General features: G+C 37.4%; 1 protein-coding gene across 2 annotated transcripts in view; it reads right to left on the minus strand.

Annotated features, from left to right (window-relative positions):
• The window catches only part of Snx2 (sorting nexin 2), a 71579-nt gene that overhangs the window by 32177 nt on the left and 22000 nt on the right, over nucleotides 1-17402 (minus strand). The window lies entirely within an intron of this gene.

The raw sequence follows: 17402 nt of genomic DNA on the forward strand, positions 1-17402 counted from the left end.
CTACAGCTTGAGCCACATCCCCAGCCCTGCATTACAATTCTTAATACACCTTTATACTACAATTTATCATATCTTTGATTATATATAGTATGTTGGCACCAAATTCACATCTTCATACATGTATTTTGTATAATGATAAGGGTCTCCTTTCACCATCCATGCTATTCCCCTTCTCCCTCCCTTTCCCTCCCACCCCTATTCCCTATCAAGAGGTAATCTTCCTCCCTTGCTCACCCTCCCTACTAGTTCAATTTAAATGCCATTTTTCTAAGGTTTCTAGAGTTTCAAACTAAAAAATAGGCCCTCAGTCAAAACCCAAAACATTTACATTCACTTAAGCTAAACACTACTTTTGTACTTCTTGATTTTTGTTTTATTTTGTTTTTGGTATTGGGAATTGGGGGCACTTAACCACTGAACCACGTCCCCAGCCCCTTTTTTGTATTTTATTTGAATTGCTTAGGGCCTCACTAAGTTGCTGAGACTGGCTTTGAATTTGCAATTCTCCTGCCTCAGCCTCCAGAGCCACTGGGATACTTCTTGATCTTAAGTATATTGACCAACACAATTACTACAGCACAACTTTTAATTTTATCAGTTTTCCTTGTAATAGTTAAAACCAACAGTCTTAAAAAATTAAAGCTTTCTAAAACAATTTTATAAAAGTATAACACAAAAGAGAAGTTTTTATATATCAAAAGTATTGAGCTAGAGATTTTCAAAACCTCAACACAAGAATTCAGATTAAGACAGAACACTGGGCTGGGGATGTGGCTCAAGAGGTAGCGCGCTGCCTGGCATGCGTGCGGCCCGTGTTCGATCCTCAGCACCACATACAAACAAAGATGTTGTGTCTGCCGAGAACTAAAAAATAAATATTAAAAATTCTCTCTCTCTCTCTCTCTCACTCTCTCTTTAAAAAAAAAAAAAAAAAGACAGAACACTACCATCAAGCCCAGAGACTCCACTCATCCTCTTTTTCCAATATTTACCATGGAGGCTTCTACCAGCATGGATTAGTTTTTCATGTTTTTGCTCTTCATATAATGGAACCATATAAAATGTACTATTATTTGGTTTTGTTCTTAACGTTATCTCCTATATGAAGTTCTTCTATATCATTCTGTATAGTAGTAGAGCAGTGATTCTCACTGTTGTGTAAAATCCCTTTGTGTAACTACTACAATCAACACACTCTATCACTAATGGAAAATTGGGTGGTTTTCAGGTGCGTGTGTGTATTTTAGTGAACATACAAACAAATTTATCTGGCACATACCTAGAAGGGAACAATTGGACCATAGTGTAGACATTAGGTAGATGAATGTTCAGCTTAAGAAGCTATTACTAAACAATCTTTTAAGGTGGTAGTATAAATTTGTAGTCTCACGAGAGAAATATAAAAAGTTGTTGTTCCACATTCTTGTCAATACTTCCATATTTTCTACCTTTATCAGTTTAGCTACTCTGGAGGGTACAGAGTATATACCAGTGTGGTTTGAATTTTTATTTCCCTGATGATAACGATGCTGAACAAATTCTATGTGTCTAATGACCATTTGGATAACTTTGTTTTGAAGGATTTCTCCAAGTATTTTGCCAATTTTTCTATAGTTCTTGTTGGTTTATAGTTCTTTATATATTCTGATTACAAGTTCTTTGTTAGATGTTATCACAAGTATTTTCACCAGTCTGTAGCTTACCTTTTGACTCCCCCGCAACCCCAGTATCAGGGACTGTGCCCAGGAACATTCTACCTCTGAGCTACATCTCCAGCCCCATCACTTGTTTTAAAACTTTTTTGAGACATGGTCTTGCTAAGTTGCCCCAACAGGACTCAAACTGGCATTCCTCCTGCCTCGTGTCCCAAGTACTGGGATTACAAGACTTTGCTGCCATGCCTAGATACTTTCCTATATGCTTTTTTCCCCCTTTAAAAACTTGTCCCCCTATTTTTTTAATGATAGACTTTAAAACATAAGTTTTTAATTTAGTAAGGGTACATCATTAATAAAAAATATAATTAGTAAACTTTTGTAGGATCAATAAACATTTTTCTTCTTTATTTTCAGTGCCAGAGACTGAACCCAGCACTTAATGCATGCTAGGCAAATGCTCTACCACTAAGCTACAACCACGAGTCTCCCAATTAACAAGATGTCTTCAACAACTTTTTAAGTAAATAATGGAAGTGAAATATGCTAGTCCGAAAAAACCAAAGGCCAAATGTTCTCTCTGATATGTAATGGTAACATACAATGCGGGGTGAGGGGAATAAAAATTCATCAGATTAGACAGAAGGGAATGAAGGGGAGGGAGGGGGTATGGTACGAGAATAGGAAAGACAGAATGAATCAGACAATACTTTCTTATGTTTATATATGAATACATAGTCAGTGAAATTCTACATCATGTGCAACCACAAGAATGAAATCCTAGGGCTGGGATTGTGTGGCTCAGCGGTAGAGTATTCACCTCGCATGTGCGAGACCCTGGGTTTGATCTTCAGCACCGCATAAAAATAAATAACTAAAATAAAGGTATTGTGTCCAACTACAACTAAAAAATGAAATATTTAGGTTTAACTCTAACAAAATATAAACAAGATCTTTATAAGGACAACTAAAAACATCTGAAGAAAAAAACCAGAGCACTAAATATATGGAGAGATATTCCATGTGCAAAGAGAAAAACTCAATATTGTCAAGATGTCAGTTCTTCCTAACTTGATCTATAGTTCAATGTCATGACAAACAACATTCTGGCAAGTTATTTGTGACCATTAACAACTGTTCAAAAGTTTGTATGAAAAGGCAAAATCCCAGCATGGCTAACTTAGTATTAAAGAAAAACAAAACTGGAGGATTGATGCTACCTGACTTAAAATAAAGTTACAGTAATTAAGACAGCGTTATTAATAAAAGAAGAGAAACAGAACAGAGAGCCCAAAAATGGCCCGTTAATTCAGCCAAGAGATCTTTAACAAATGAGCAAAGGTAATACAAAGGAGAAAAAAAATAGTCTTTTCAACAAATAGTCTGGAGTAACTGCACATTCACATATAAATATGAATCTAGAAACAGACCTTATACCTTTCATAAAAGTTAACTCAAAATGGATCACATATCTAAATATAAAACAAAAATTATAAAGGCACAGTCCACAAAAGAAGGAACTGATAAGTTGGACTTTACTACAACTAAAAATGTTGCTATGTGAAAGATACTATCAAGACAAACCACAGACTAGGAGAAAATACATACAAAAGACATGTGATAATGAATACTTATCCAACACTCTTAAAACTACACAATAACATTTAACAGCTCAATGAAAAAATGGGCTAAATATCTGAATATATACCTCACCAAGGAAGATATAGAAATGGCATTAATCATATGAAAAAATAACACTAAACACCTAGAATAATGGCCAAAATCCACAACACTGCAACTACTAATACTCATGAAAATGTGGAGCAACAGAATCCTCATTCAATGTTGGTGGGGATGCAAAATGGTATGGCCAATTTAGAAGACAATTTGGCAGCTTTTTTTTAATTTTTAATTTTTTAGTTGTAGATAGACACACAATATCTTTATTTATTTTTATGTGGTGCTAAGGATCAAACCCAGTGCTTCACACATATGAGGTAAGCATTTTGCCACTGAGCTACAACCCTAGCCCTTGGCAGCTTCTTAAAAAACTAAACATACTCTAATCATGAAATTCTACTCCTTAGTAACTACCCAAAGGAGATGAAAATATGTCCATATAACCACCTATAACAGGATGTTTACAGCAGTTTGACCCATAATGGCCAAAACACTTGAAAGGTGAATGGATTTAAAAAAAAACAAAGCTATAGTACATCAAGACAATGGAATATTATTCAGTGCTAATAAGAAATGTGCTGTCCAGTTATGAGAAGACATGATCAGATAATAAAAAAAATCAAAATTTGTGATCTTGTGTGTGTTTAGACAGATGCAAGTATGTATATATACATTAAACATTTTAATTGTATGTAAGGATATTTATTGAGTATGCTAAAAATACCCATCTATTTAATGATAGAAAGGTTTAAAAATTAAATTCTATAAATTTATGAAATGTTTTTGGGATATTTTAAAATTCAGTGTTATAAGCACTAATTCACAACATACAAAAATGCTTATATTTTAAGGTTAAATAAGGAAAAGTACATTATTATATATATCAAAATCATTCCCAATTTTACATAAAAATGTATGCTATGAAAAATGTTAGCAGATGACAATATCTGTATTTTTTTTTTCTTTAACAGCACTGGGAACTGAATCCAAGGGTACTTTATCCCCACTGAGCTATATCCCTGGACATTTTTGTTTTAGTCTCAAAATAAAATACTGAGGGTCTTGTTAAATTGTTGATTGAGCCTGGCCTTGAACTTGCAATCCTCCTGCCTAAACCTTCTGAGTTGATGGGATTACAAGCATGCCTAGCTGGAAAAGTGTTAACAGTAAGCACCTGAAATTGTTTGATGTTGTAATATTCTTTTTTTCTCCTTTGTATCTTTATTTTCTCAGAATTGAAATAAAGAATTATGAGAGTTTAGATGGTGAAAGGTCTTGTAAAGCATGCTAAAAATTTTGAACTTTACTGTGAAAGCAACGAGGAAACAAAAAAGGCTTTATAGGATTTTAGGAAATAATATCTGACTTTAAAAAGTGCTGAGATTAGGATGGAAGCTAGCAAATGTGTAAGAATAAGAATATATTAACAAGCTATAAATCTAGTTAAAAGTGTGTAGGAATAGTAGTGGGGATAGATTTGAGAGCTGTGAATTAGAGCTTCACAAATATAGTGAAATTAAAACAAATTAAAGAAATGCACTTTGTCCATGAGCCTGAACAAACCAGCAAGTTTTACTTAAATCCCCCAAAATCAAGTTTAGTTTTTTACTTATTGAGGAAAATGAAAAAAAAAAATCCCTGAAGTTCAACTCTCATCTTTACATTGTATAAAATAGCCTGACGTGAAGTAGCCACTTCTTTCTGGTTACCACATCAAAAGAGAAGCACAAAGAATATGGATATTATAGATATTAGCTCATGATGCTTCTACAAAAAGTGTGTACTATATTTAATCAGCATTAATATTTATATATCACTGTGTCAAGTCTATTAGATATAGTGACTCTTTAATTGTTCATTTAGAAGCTTTTCTAAGAATGAGATTGATGCTTTTTATCCGTCTCCAATTGTATAAACATAATTCCTGGAGTGTAACTTTCTACTGCATATACCCTAGTATTCTGACAACAAAAGTATTTGTTTAAATAGTCAAGTTGTTTGGTATTCCCCAAAACATTTTTCTCTTGTGCCATATTCTACTCATATCAAAAAAGATACTATGAATTTTTTTTATTTGCATTTCTACAGATACCAACTCTCAGTTAAACAGATCTTGACAAACAGGATTACAGAGTATCAACACAACTTCTTTTGCTATTCTTGTGACTTAAATTCACTACATAAAGGTTGTGATCTTGGCAAATGTAGTGATTATCTCCCTTCTTTGGCTTCCTGATCTTGAATCCCACTGATTCTGTAACTACATGTATTTTCCATCTCTATGGCCACTGTATGAACTTTACTATACTATGCCTGAACTATTTTGAAGAGTTCTCTGTGAAATTTTGTTCACACACCAGTCCATCCTTTAAACTTGGTTTATTAATAAAGAAAAAATTCAGTTGAAATCACTATATCAGTGTTTTCTATTATTATTGTCCCACTTCATTCCACCTTATCTCAAATTAAGAAATCTGTAGTGAATATTTGCCATTTTGGTCACTAGCATCCAAACAACTTTCCTATTTTGGAGGCTCTCAATATCGGTAATAGGTAAGACAGCAGATCTGGATCACCAAGAAACTATTCATAGTGGCTTCCAAAAGTAAAGAGCTCTCTGCAACATGTCCAGGTCTAGCAGAATTCTTAAGTACAGAATCAAGTGTCACTGTCCTATAATGACAGTACAAGAAGTGGCAAGCAGAGCAGATTACTCATATGGAAGGATCTTGGCTACTTCTCTTGATTTCTACACCTTATTTTCCAGATTTCTTATTTATTCTACTAATTTCATGAGATTTTTCTAACACATCCCTCTTTCTCTTTAATAAACTATCTATCAAGAGCCAGGCACAGTGGTGCATGCCTATAATCCTAGCAAATTGGGAGGTGAAGGCAGGAGGATCACAAAAAAGTTCAAGCTCTGAAATACAAATTACAGCAATGCATAATATTTTCAATGAAATAATATCAGAAACATTTTCAGACTTTAAGAATGAAATGGAGGGCTGGGGTTGTGGCTCAGCGGTAGAGTACTTGCCTAGCACGTACAAGGCCCTGGGTATGATCCTCAGCACTACATAAGAATAAATAAATAAAATAAAGGTATTGTGTCCAACTACAACTAAAAAAAAAAAAATGAAATGGCAATTCAAATACAGGAGACATACAGGACTCCAAATATACAAAATTATAATAAATCCATGCCAAGACACATTGTTATGAAAATGCCTAGCATACAACATACAAATAGAATTAATAAAGTTGCTAGAGAAATACAACAGGTCACATTTAGAGGTAAACCAAAAATGGATCTCAACTGATTTTTCAACCCAGACCCTAAAAGCTAGGATGTCTTGGAATAATAAATACCAAGGCTTGAAAGAAAATGGATGTCAATCAAGAATACTATACCAAGAAAAATTAAGCTTCAGAATTAAAGATGAAATAAAAACCTTCCCGGATAAACAAAAGCTAAAATAATTCACAACTAGAAAGTCTGCACTATAAAATATACTCAACAAAATATTTCAAGAAGAAATGAAAAATAAAAACGAAAACCAACACAAGGAGGAACTACACTAGAAGAATAGTCAACCAAGAGAATTGAATTCAACTTAAAAATCAGAAATAAATCAAAATAAAAGTAAATAAAAACCATGTCTTAGTAATAACATTCAATGTAAATGGTCTAAAGAAATAAATAAAAAATAAACACAAGCTAGCAGACTGTATTAAAAAACAAGACCCAGGCTGGGGTTGTGGCTCAGTGGTAGAGTGCTTGCCTAGCATGTATGAGGTGCTAGATTTGACTCTTAGCACCACATAGACATAAATAAAATAAAGGTCCATCAACAACTAAAATATATATAATTAAAAAAAAAAAAACAAGACCCAACATTATGTGGTCCCCAAGGCAAAGATAAAACCATCAAATTAGAGAACTTAGAAGAAATGAATAAATCCTATAAATACAAACTTACCAAATCAAAATCACAAATAAATAAAACTAAACACACACACACACACAAAAAAAAAAAAACCATGAAAAGTGATAGAAAAGGTAATCAAAATCCTTCCAAAAAAGTAAAGCCCAGGAACATGAGGTATTCTACCACATGCTGGAAAAACAAAAAAGCAAACAACAATAAAACCAATAATGATACCAAGCCTTCTCAAATCCTTCAAAAAATTGATGGAGAAACACATTTTATAAGACCAGAACTACTCTTATAAAAAGCTAGAGAACACTGAAAGAAAATAAAATTAGAAGCCAACATCCCTGATGAACATGTAATCAAATTCCTCAACAACATTCCTCAACAAGTAATCTAAATTCATGAATATATTCAATAATTATATACCATGATAAAATCGAATTTATCCCTAGGGTCCAGGATTGTTCAACATATACAAGCCAATATTATGATACACCACACTAATAGAATGATGAACAATAATCATATGATCATCTTAATAAATTCTGAAAAGTGCATTTGACATAATTCATCATCCTTTTAGGATAAAAACTCACAACAAATTTGGTTTATAAGGAATACATCTCAACATAATAAAAGTCATCTGTCACAGATAAGCCCACAGCTAAATTATATTCAAAAATGAAAAGCTGTAAACTTTCCTAAAGACAAGGATACCCACCACTCTCACTACTTGTATTCAACATAGTATCTGAAGGTCTTCGAGAATTTAGGTACGAAAAAGAAACAAAAGGCAGACAAACTGGAAAGAAAAGAAGTTAAAATGTCTAAGATGGCATTATCTCATATACACAAAATCCTGAAGACTATTAGAAAATGTTAGATTAAATGAATTTAGTAAGGTTTCAGGGCACAAAATCAACAGACAAAAATAAGCAGCAGATATATGTTGGAAAATGGCAGACTGGAGTCACTGAGCACTTGTTCAACTTTTCCACAAGACAGAACCAAAACAACAGGAGTGTAGCTAGATGCTTGTTGAACTGGATGGACTTAGGAGAGCATTAGAAGAGAACAGTTGAGAGAAAGAGACCTGGAGAAATATATAGATTTGGGATAAGGTAAGAGTGCAAGGAAGAGTGCAAGAAAAAGTGCCCCACCACTGAACACAAGGTATCAAGGTAGGGGAAAGGGGAATAACTCTCAGTGAAAGAGAGAGGATCCTAGAGAACTCCACTAGCACAGAATTTGGCACCTTGCAGACACAGAGTCTAAACAAGTAAGAGACTTGGGAACTGCAGAGCAAACTGGCTCTGGAGAAGTTCTTTAAACTTATCAGAATAGTCTCATGAAGCTAAACTCAGGAGATAACTTGAGAAGGGTCTTATTGTCTGAATTTACTGGTGTGGGGATTGGAGATCCCTGACTTTTCTTTCTCTGGGACTCTGGACTCTACAAAAATTTCACTGCACTGACGGAGTAGGTGGCTGCCTTGTAAGACAGTATGATCCAAAGGAGAGACTTCAACACAAAGCCATTGAAAATTCTATGCCACAGGAAGAGAGACTGCAACATGGAGGGGAGCAGAAGTTGCTTCCCTTTGAAACTGGTAGTTCAGGGAACCAGCTAGCAATCTTGGGGAGTGAAGAGTTCTATGTGAATTTTTTTGAGAATCAAGTATGAGAGTACTAATAATGTTGGTAGGGACTATATGTATGCAATCTGACACCCTGCTTCTCAGCACAGATCTCTTTGTCTCCAGATCCTCTCACCACTTATAGGTATGTCCAGGGATATGCTGCCATTTTCCCCGTCCTTAGAACATGTAGATCAAAAGTTTCTAGGCAGAAGTTTTACTTAGCATTCTGAGATGGCTCATTAATGTGTTGCAATCCAATATTTGCCCTGCACTATGGAGAGAATCTTTGCCTACTGATCTCTGCATTCCATGTTAGCACATTCTACTGTACAGCAGACGAGAGGAATTCCAGCTAGCTTTAGCCACAATTCAGCCCTGTTAAGCAGGACAACAGAAAGAACTGTGTGTGTATGTGTATGACCACAAGACTTTACTATCCACAGGGTACAAAGCTTAAGAAACCCAAAGAGAAGATTTGATCAGCATAGGTTGTAATTATTCACTCTTCCCACCTCACTGAGGTACCATGATGGAGATAACAATTTACAATTTTACACTTTTATGTAAAAATGCTTTTTTTCCTTCTCAACTTTTTATTAGAGTTTTTTCCCCCCTTTCTTTCTTGTTTTTCCCCTTTTACTTTTCTCCTCTTTTCTTGTTTTTGCAGCAGCCAGGAAACACTTGTCCTGAGGATTTCAGATCCTTTTCCTGGCAAAGGAGGCACATCTGCCTAAGACACTGGCAACATAGTAATCTCCAACCTGATCACTTTTCCCCAAGCTGACATTCCCACCCAGCATTTCTTCAGGCCAGGCAAGTAGGCCAAAAACGGAAACAAAAAACATCCTAGCAAACAAGATAGACAGGAAAGAACACATATGGGCTACACAAGTGTGGTGACAGGAATTGAATCCACATAGGCATCTTCTGAAGGCAACACCTCCAATACATGGTCAGAAAGCAGTAGGTTCCAAGGGGACAGCAGAGATTTTAGCATTCTTTGTGCTGACCTAACATTGTGCCTTATATCCTACACACTGTACTATAATGTAAATCATGTTTCAGTTAAGAACATAAAAGAAAACAATGCTGAAAGGTCGGGAGATAAGGCACACAGATGCTCAGGTACTCACACCTCAAGTCAGGAGGGTGGGGTGGATACTAGGGTTCCTTTACATCCTACGCACAGTGCCAAGGTCTCATTCACTGTGTACACTGAGGCCTGCTTCTGTTCAGGGTCTATGAAGATTGTTATCACTTCTGGGTTGCTGGATTACTGTGCATAAACTCCTGTGTATTTTGAAATTGCACTGACACAACTATTCCCACTCCTGCCACTGCACTAGTGACTAGCAGGTAAAAAGAGGCCAAAGGAAGTTGTGGACCATAGGAGACCTCAGAGAGAACAGGCATTTGGAGCAAACAGTGGAAAAGGCAGTGTTGGCTGTAGGAACGGAGGCTACGAAGGGCCTCAGCACAAAGGGGTTTAGCTATCACACCTAAATAATTAAGTAAAAGAGCCCTTCTTTCTTACCCAGAGAGGAAACATTACCTTGCACACTAGGAGGAAGGTCAGCTTCTGTTTCTAAGGGCAACAGAGAAAACATCTGATAAGTCCCTGCTCTACCCAGGGGCAGGTATAGAGGAAAAAAGCCTATGAAATCCCGTTTTTCCACTCCTCAGACAAAGCCACACAAAATGCACAGAGGAATTCCTCTGCTATGCAGCTTTCCTTCCCTCCTCCAAGATTTCTGAACATCTGCTGTGGGTATCACCCCTCAAACCTGGAGTTGTCCAGCCGGCCCTGAGCTTCCTCCTTGGACCATGACACTCATTATACCTCCCCAAATCTTCTGCATATTATAAGCTTTCAGGAAGCAAACAGACAATCTCGTCAGTGGTGTGTTCTTACCTCATGTTGGGAAGTGGCTTTACCTCTGGGGGATTTACCACCCATGACTTTTTGTTTTGAAAAATATTTAAAGACTTTTTTCTTTATAAAAAACTTCTAAGCTTCTGAGAATTTCTCAATTGGGTCCCTCCCTGAAAATGGCAAACTATCTACATGACAAATGGGACACATTTCTTTTTTTAAAAGTTATCACTTTCTAACCAAAAGATAATTATAATAGCAGAAAGAAGCTGCCAGAGCAGCTCTGGGAGTCCCAGCCCTGTGGAGATGCCAGAGCTGGAAGATGCCCAAAGCCTCCCATTCTGACTGACCTGAGAGTTCCTTACTCTCTATTTGTGTGCACTTCACTTTACAAAATTTAGTGTGAATAGAGCTCAAATATCAGAGCAATTCCACGTGAGTACACTTTGTTTTTATGTAAGTAACATCCATAACATTACCTTGCACACTAGGAGGAATTTTGACATTTCCATCCCCAAATCCCATGTGCTCTCTCTCTCATGACTTTAGCAGCCACCAGGAAGAGATTTTGGGTAGGTAGGCTGCATGGCATGTGGTGAAGCACCCAGCCATTGCCGCAGGCAAGCCCTCTCCTGCCCACTGGCCCACCTCTCACTTCCCTGTGCATGGGATTATGGAGATGATGCCATAGAATACTCTGCAGTTTCCAATGCCTTGTCAGATGTGTATTCTCAGTAGCTGTCACCCACCCTGTCCATCTGAAGATTAGGGAAGGAATTCTTTCTTACCAAAGCAATCAGTTCAAAGAGAATAAAGTATACAGTGGCTCAAGGGGAGAATCAACATCTATACTAGGTCAAGGGGAGCTAGTCTCCATCTACATTGGCTCAAGGCAAGTGAATCCCCATCTACACTGGCTTAAGATAAGTGAGTCCCAATCTACATTATATCAGTTGAAAGAGTCTCTGTCTACCCTGAGCAGAGGAGGAGACAAAGTGATCCAGGCCTCAGATGGGATTGCTGCTAGATTCCTCCCCTTGCCCTGAGGCCTCCCTTTTTTTCTGTTTTTTTTTTTTCCTCCTCCTCCTTTTTTTAACCTGTCCTTCAAAAAATCTTTGGAACATCAATATTATTATACAGTTTGTGAAAAACAAATTTATTAAGAACTATCTCTGCTGTCCCAGAAGGACAGAGAAGGGCAGGGAAAGAGGAAGTGTCCCAGGGAAAAGATTCTCTGATGTCTCTGGCAGGTAGAGGCAGAGGAGCGTCCTGGTGAATCCAGATGTACTCCTGGCTGGAATCTGCAAGGAGAAGCCTGAGCCACTTGGCACACCTCATAATTCCTGACCAATGGCTGGCACCACGATGTCAGGATCCTCAGAACTTGGGGTCTTCTGGCTGTTCATTAGTTTGTACGTCTCATCTCTGCATCCTCACTAGAGCCACTGTTTCAGAACCTAGGATGTCTCTGGACTTCTTCAATAGGAGCCACTTTTCCTCTGAAAACCAGGCGGCAGAAGCACAGCATGCAACAACATGTTGAAGGCAAGTGGCAATTCTCTGACTGATAGCTTCTTTCACCACCACCTCTGGTCCAGTGAAGAGATGGCGGGCTATTATCACCTGGCCAAAGCTCTCCTGCCCAATGTCCCTCAGGACCTGATAATGGTCCATAAGAACCATCTCATAGCACAAGCTGGGCCACTGCAGCACTATATTTCTCAGAGTACTCTAAAAACACATCCTAAGCTGGAACACCAACTAAAGATACAAGAGAGAGAGACAGAGAGAAGAAGGAGGAGGAGGAGGAGGAGGAGGAGGAGGAAGGGAAGAAGGGAGGAGGGGAGGGGGAGGAAGAGGGGAGGAGAGGGAGGGGGGAGGGAGGGAAGGAAGGAAGGAAGATCAAAATCAATAATAAAAAAACAAAACACAAAACAAAAAACACAAATCAAAAACACATTAGCAAGGGCTGAGATTGTGGTTCAGCGGTAGAGTGCTCGCCTCGAACGGGCAGGACTCGGGTTCGATCCTCAGCACCACATAAAAATAAAAGCATTGTGTTAAAAAGAATAATAAATTAAAAACAAAATTAGCAAGCTAGGTGTGGTGGCTCATGCCTGTAATCCTAGCAGCTCAGGAGGCTGAGACAGGAGGATCCAGAGTTCAAAGCCAGCCTCAGCAATGGCAAGGTGCTGAGCAACTCAGTGAGACCCTGTCTCTACATAAAATACAAAATAGGGCTGGGGATGTGGCTCAGTGGTTGAGTGGCCCCCAAGTTCAATCCCCGGTACCAAAAAAACAAAAAAACATTAGGAAAACACCATAATTACCTACCACAAAACACTATCTGGGAGTCCAATAGGTCACCACCAAGAGTTTACTATATTTATGGACAAAAACCCGGCTGCAGCCACCGTCTTATATACCCAGGATTTGAAGCAACCTTACAGTGTGACTCCTTATGAGATCAGAGCAAGTGATGACCCACTTACATGTAGGCATAACTCCCAGTGATCACCTCACTTTGGAGCCTCCAGGATCTTTTCAACTTTCATAATAAGAATAAGAAAGAACCCCGGAAATTTTTTTTGCTTCAGTGGGTTATGGAGACTGATATTTCCATGTTTAGAGATTAAAACCTGTAGGGTTTCAATGGTCTTTTCCAGTCTGAAAAATCTATAACTTCTGGCTTTTGAAGACCTCATCATATAACACTCATGGTATTCCATTCCTATTTCTTTCAACTCAGAATGATTAGGCTGTGGAGAGTGGTAATTTGAATCATGGTTTTTGACTGTCTCACAACAGAAGATGTACCTGTGCAAAGGTACAGGTCAAGATTGCCCAGCTGTTATGGTGAGACCCTGCTAACAGAGGTTTTGTGCAAGGCACAGGACTATCAGTCTTGACCCTGAGTTCAGATAGTAGCTGTCAGGGGTACAGAATTATGAGTACAAAACAGCTAATTATAATTGGACTTCATCCTTCAGCCTGCCTCCTTTGAAGAAACTTTCTCACAGAAAACCCTTTTCATGATAAAACCAATATAATAAACATGCTGAGCTAGCTCTGGGTCACTGCTCCTCTATAAGAGGATGGTGTCCCACCTGGTTCCAGTTTTCTCTCCCTGTGCCTGTCTTTTCTAATCCCCCATCACCCCTTACCACAGTCGGTTTCTGAATTAACAGCCATGCAGGTCATGACAATTGGTGTCAAAGAGATGGTAGTACTTCACTTATAATCTTGATACTATAACAAAATGCTCTGGTCTTAAGACACTCTAGAGCTTGGCATTAACACCTATGGAGTTGAGAAGGAGAACACATTTGTCATCATTTCCCCATAAAGTTTCCATCAGATTTCTCACTAGAAACCCTGGATTGCAAAAGGCAATGGGTTGGTATATTCAAAGCAATAAAGGATAAAATACGGAAGCTGAGAATATCAGAACCAGTGAAAGTATTCTTCCCATTAGGGGAAGAAATGGTAGCATTCATAGATACTTAGGTCCCTTCCTACTGCTATTAAAAAAAAAAAAACTTAAACTGGTATTTATTAATAATAATACATATTAATTTATTAACAATAGAAATCTACTTCCCATAGCTCTGGAGAGTGGCAAATCCAAGGTCAAAGCACCTTGAAGCTATATCCTCCTCACACTATGAAAGGGGTAGAAGGATTGAACTCATTCCCTCAAGCTACCCTCCCCGCCCCCCAACTTTTTTTTCCCTTCCTCTTTTGACATACTGGTAATTGAACCTACATCCTCAGGCAAGTACTCTACCAATGAGGTACATCCCCAGTCCTTTTTATTTTGAGACAGTTCACTAAGTTGCTCAGGCTGGGCTTGAACACATGCTTTAGTTTTCAGAGTTGAGAGAATTATAGCTTGTTATGGTTTGAATATAAGGTGTCCTCCCAAAATCCCATGTGTTACTACAGGAATATTCAGAGGTAAAGTGAATGGACTGTGAGAACTTTAAACTAATCAGTCCATCCTAGGTTGAATGGACTGATTGGCTGGCAATGGTTGGCAAATGAGGCATGGCTACAGGAGATGAGTCACTGGTGGCATCTCTTTGAAGGCTACTTTGTCCCTCTCTTCTTTTTCTCTCTTTTGCTGCCCTGGGTCCTTCTCTCATGACAAACTACCTCATCTTGGGCCCAGAGAACTAGAACCAGACATTTATGCACTGAGACCTCAGAAACTGCATCCCCCAGATAAATTTTTCCTCCTGTAAATTGTTTCTGTCAGGTATCTTGGCCGCAGTAGTGAAAAAGCTGATTAAAACATGGTCATACGCCATTACACCCAGCCTGACAAATGTACTTTTGTATGTGTTCTGGTCTTGTGCATGCCATCCATGGAATTGGAGCCTCGAGACCTAACCACCTATTGAAGGCCCACCTCTAAACACTGTTACATTAAGGCTAAAATGTCAACAGGAATTTTGGAAATAAATACACATTCAAACCACAGTACTGATAAACAAGAGCTCAGGGTGCTGGTTTTCACTAGATGCACCCTGTGTGGGGGGAGTCCTTCAGACTGAATGAACATTAGATAGGAATGAGATCTTGATAAGGACGTAAAGACATCTGGTAAAGCAAATTTCATGAAAACTATAAAAACTAGTGCTATTTGTTTTCTAAAAGATGGAGGAGAATAATGTAGCAGAAAAAAACAATTTTATTGCATGGTATTGAACACACAGTGCCTACACATGTAACACTATGACATCAGTAACTGAGATGTGGGGTCACAGAAATAAGGCAGTAGCAGTTATGCTGCTCTAGATTCACATCAGAGCAGTATCTTCTTCTCATATTAAATATAATTCCCAAATGGGAATCACAAAGAAATACCTACAGAACACACTCACTCACTCAAAGCTTGCCCTGCTCTCTCTAAAAGGATGCAACCACACTGAACCATGAGCTCATCCTATTCCATTATAATCTCAGCTTAGGCAATAACATCATAATTATGCCATTTCTGGACACACACACCCTCAAAAAAAAAGGTCTTCTTCCTTCCTGTGAAGTCAGAAGCTATACATATCTTTTGGAGGAAATAATTTAATCCATACTCTCTAGTTCTATTTTTCTGAGTTTTTTTATCAATGTGTGTTGAATTATGTCATATGATTTCTCTACATCAATCCATATATTCATATGACTTCCTTTGCTTGTTAATAAAGAACTTTAGAACTTGAAGAGAGTCTTTAGGCCTTAAAGAGAGGGCGTGTGAATTTGAATACTAAGTATGTAATAAGGTAAAAAATAAAAGATCATGATCAGAATATACAGGATCTCTGAGAAAGCATCAAGAGAACAAACCTGAGAGTCAATGGCATAGAAGAGGATGTGGAGATAGAGGCTAAAGGCATTAGGAACATTTTTAATGAAGTAGTAACAAAACTTTTCCCATATCTGAAATGATACACATCCACATACAGGAGATATATGGGACCCTGAGGTTAAGACAAGATCATAACAAAACTTCATAAAAAAACAAGAAACATCATAAAGCAAAATGCCAAACATTGAAAATAATGTATGAATACTCAAAGCAGCCAGGGAAAAATATCAGGTCACATGTAGAGGCAAGCCACCAAGCCAGCACAACAAAGAATACTCAATGTAACGATGCACAGTTACCCAAAAATAAACCCCAATGATCCCAAATCAAAGAAGACCACTAGAAGAGCATCCACTTAAGAGCATCCATCTTAAAATTAAGACAGAATATAATTATCAAACAAACCAAATTGGCAGGCAACTATAACATACATCCATAATAACACTGAATATAAATGGTCTCAACTTCCCAATTAATTAAAAGATACAGATAGCAGAATGGATTGAAAAATAAGATCCAATTGTAAGCTGTTTCCAACAGACTCATCTTGTTGGCAAAGACACCCACAGGCTGATGGTTAAAAAAAATGGAATAAATAAAATATTCCATGTAAATGTCATCTCAAAACAAGCTAAGTTGCTAGTCTATTTATCAGACAAAGTAAACTTTAAGCAAAAAGTAATATGAAGAAGAGACGAAGAAGGCCACTATATTCTGGTAAAGGGAACACCCTAATAAGAAGAAATAATAGTAATAAATATATATGCCCCAAATGTCAGTATACCTGATTATATTAAAAATTATTCTTGACATTAAATCCCAGATAGACCCCAATATGATAGCACTGGATGATTTTAACACTCTTACCACCAATGGACAGATTATCAAAGCATGTAATCAATAAGTATATGGCAAACCTAAGTAATACTATAAATCAAACAGATCTCATAGACATCTACAGAATATCTTACCCCACAACATCTGAATTTACCTTCTCACCAGCTCATGGAACCTTTTCTATATCACAACACATTCTAGGTCAGAATGTAAGTCTTATCAAATCCTCAAAAACTGATTATGATTCAATAGCATGCATGGGATTATAATGTAAGGAAAACTAGAAGTCAACAGAAAAAAAATAATAGAACCCACATAAACATATGGAGATTGAACAATATTCTTTTTAAGAAGAAATGAGAGATGAAATAAAAAAAAATTCTTAGAAACAAATGAAAACAGGGATGCAACATAT

The sequence above is a fragment of the Ictidomys tridecemlineatus genome, chromosome 1 (genome assembly GCF_052094955.1).
Source record: "Ictidomys tridecemlineatus isolate mIctTri1 chromosome 1, mIctTri1.hap1, whole genome shotgun sequence".
Lineage (NCBI taxonomy): Eukaryota > Metazoa > Chordata > Mammalia > Rodentia > Sciuridae > Ictidomys > Ictidomys tridecemlineatus.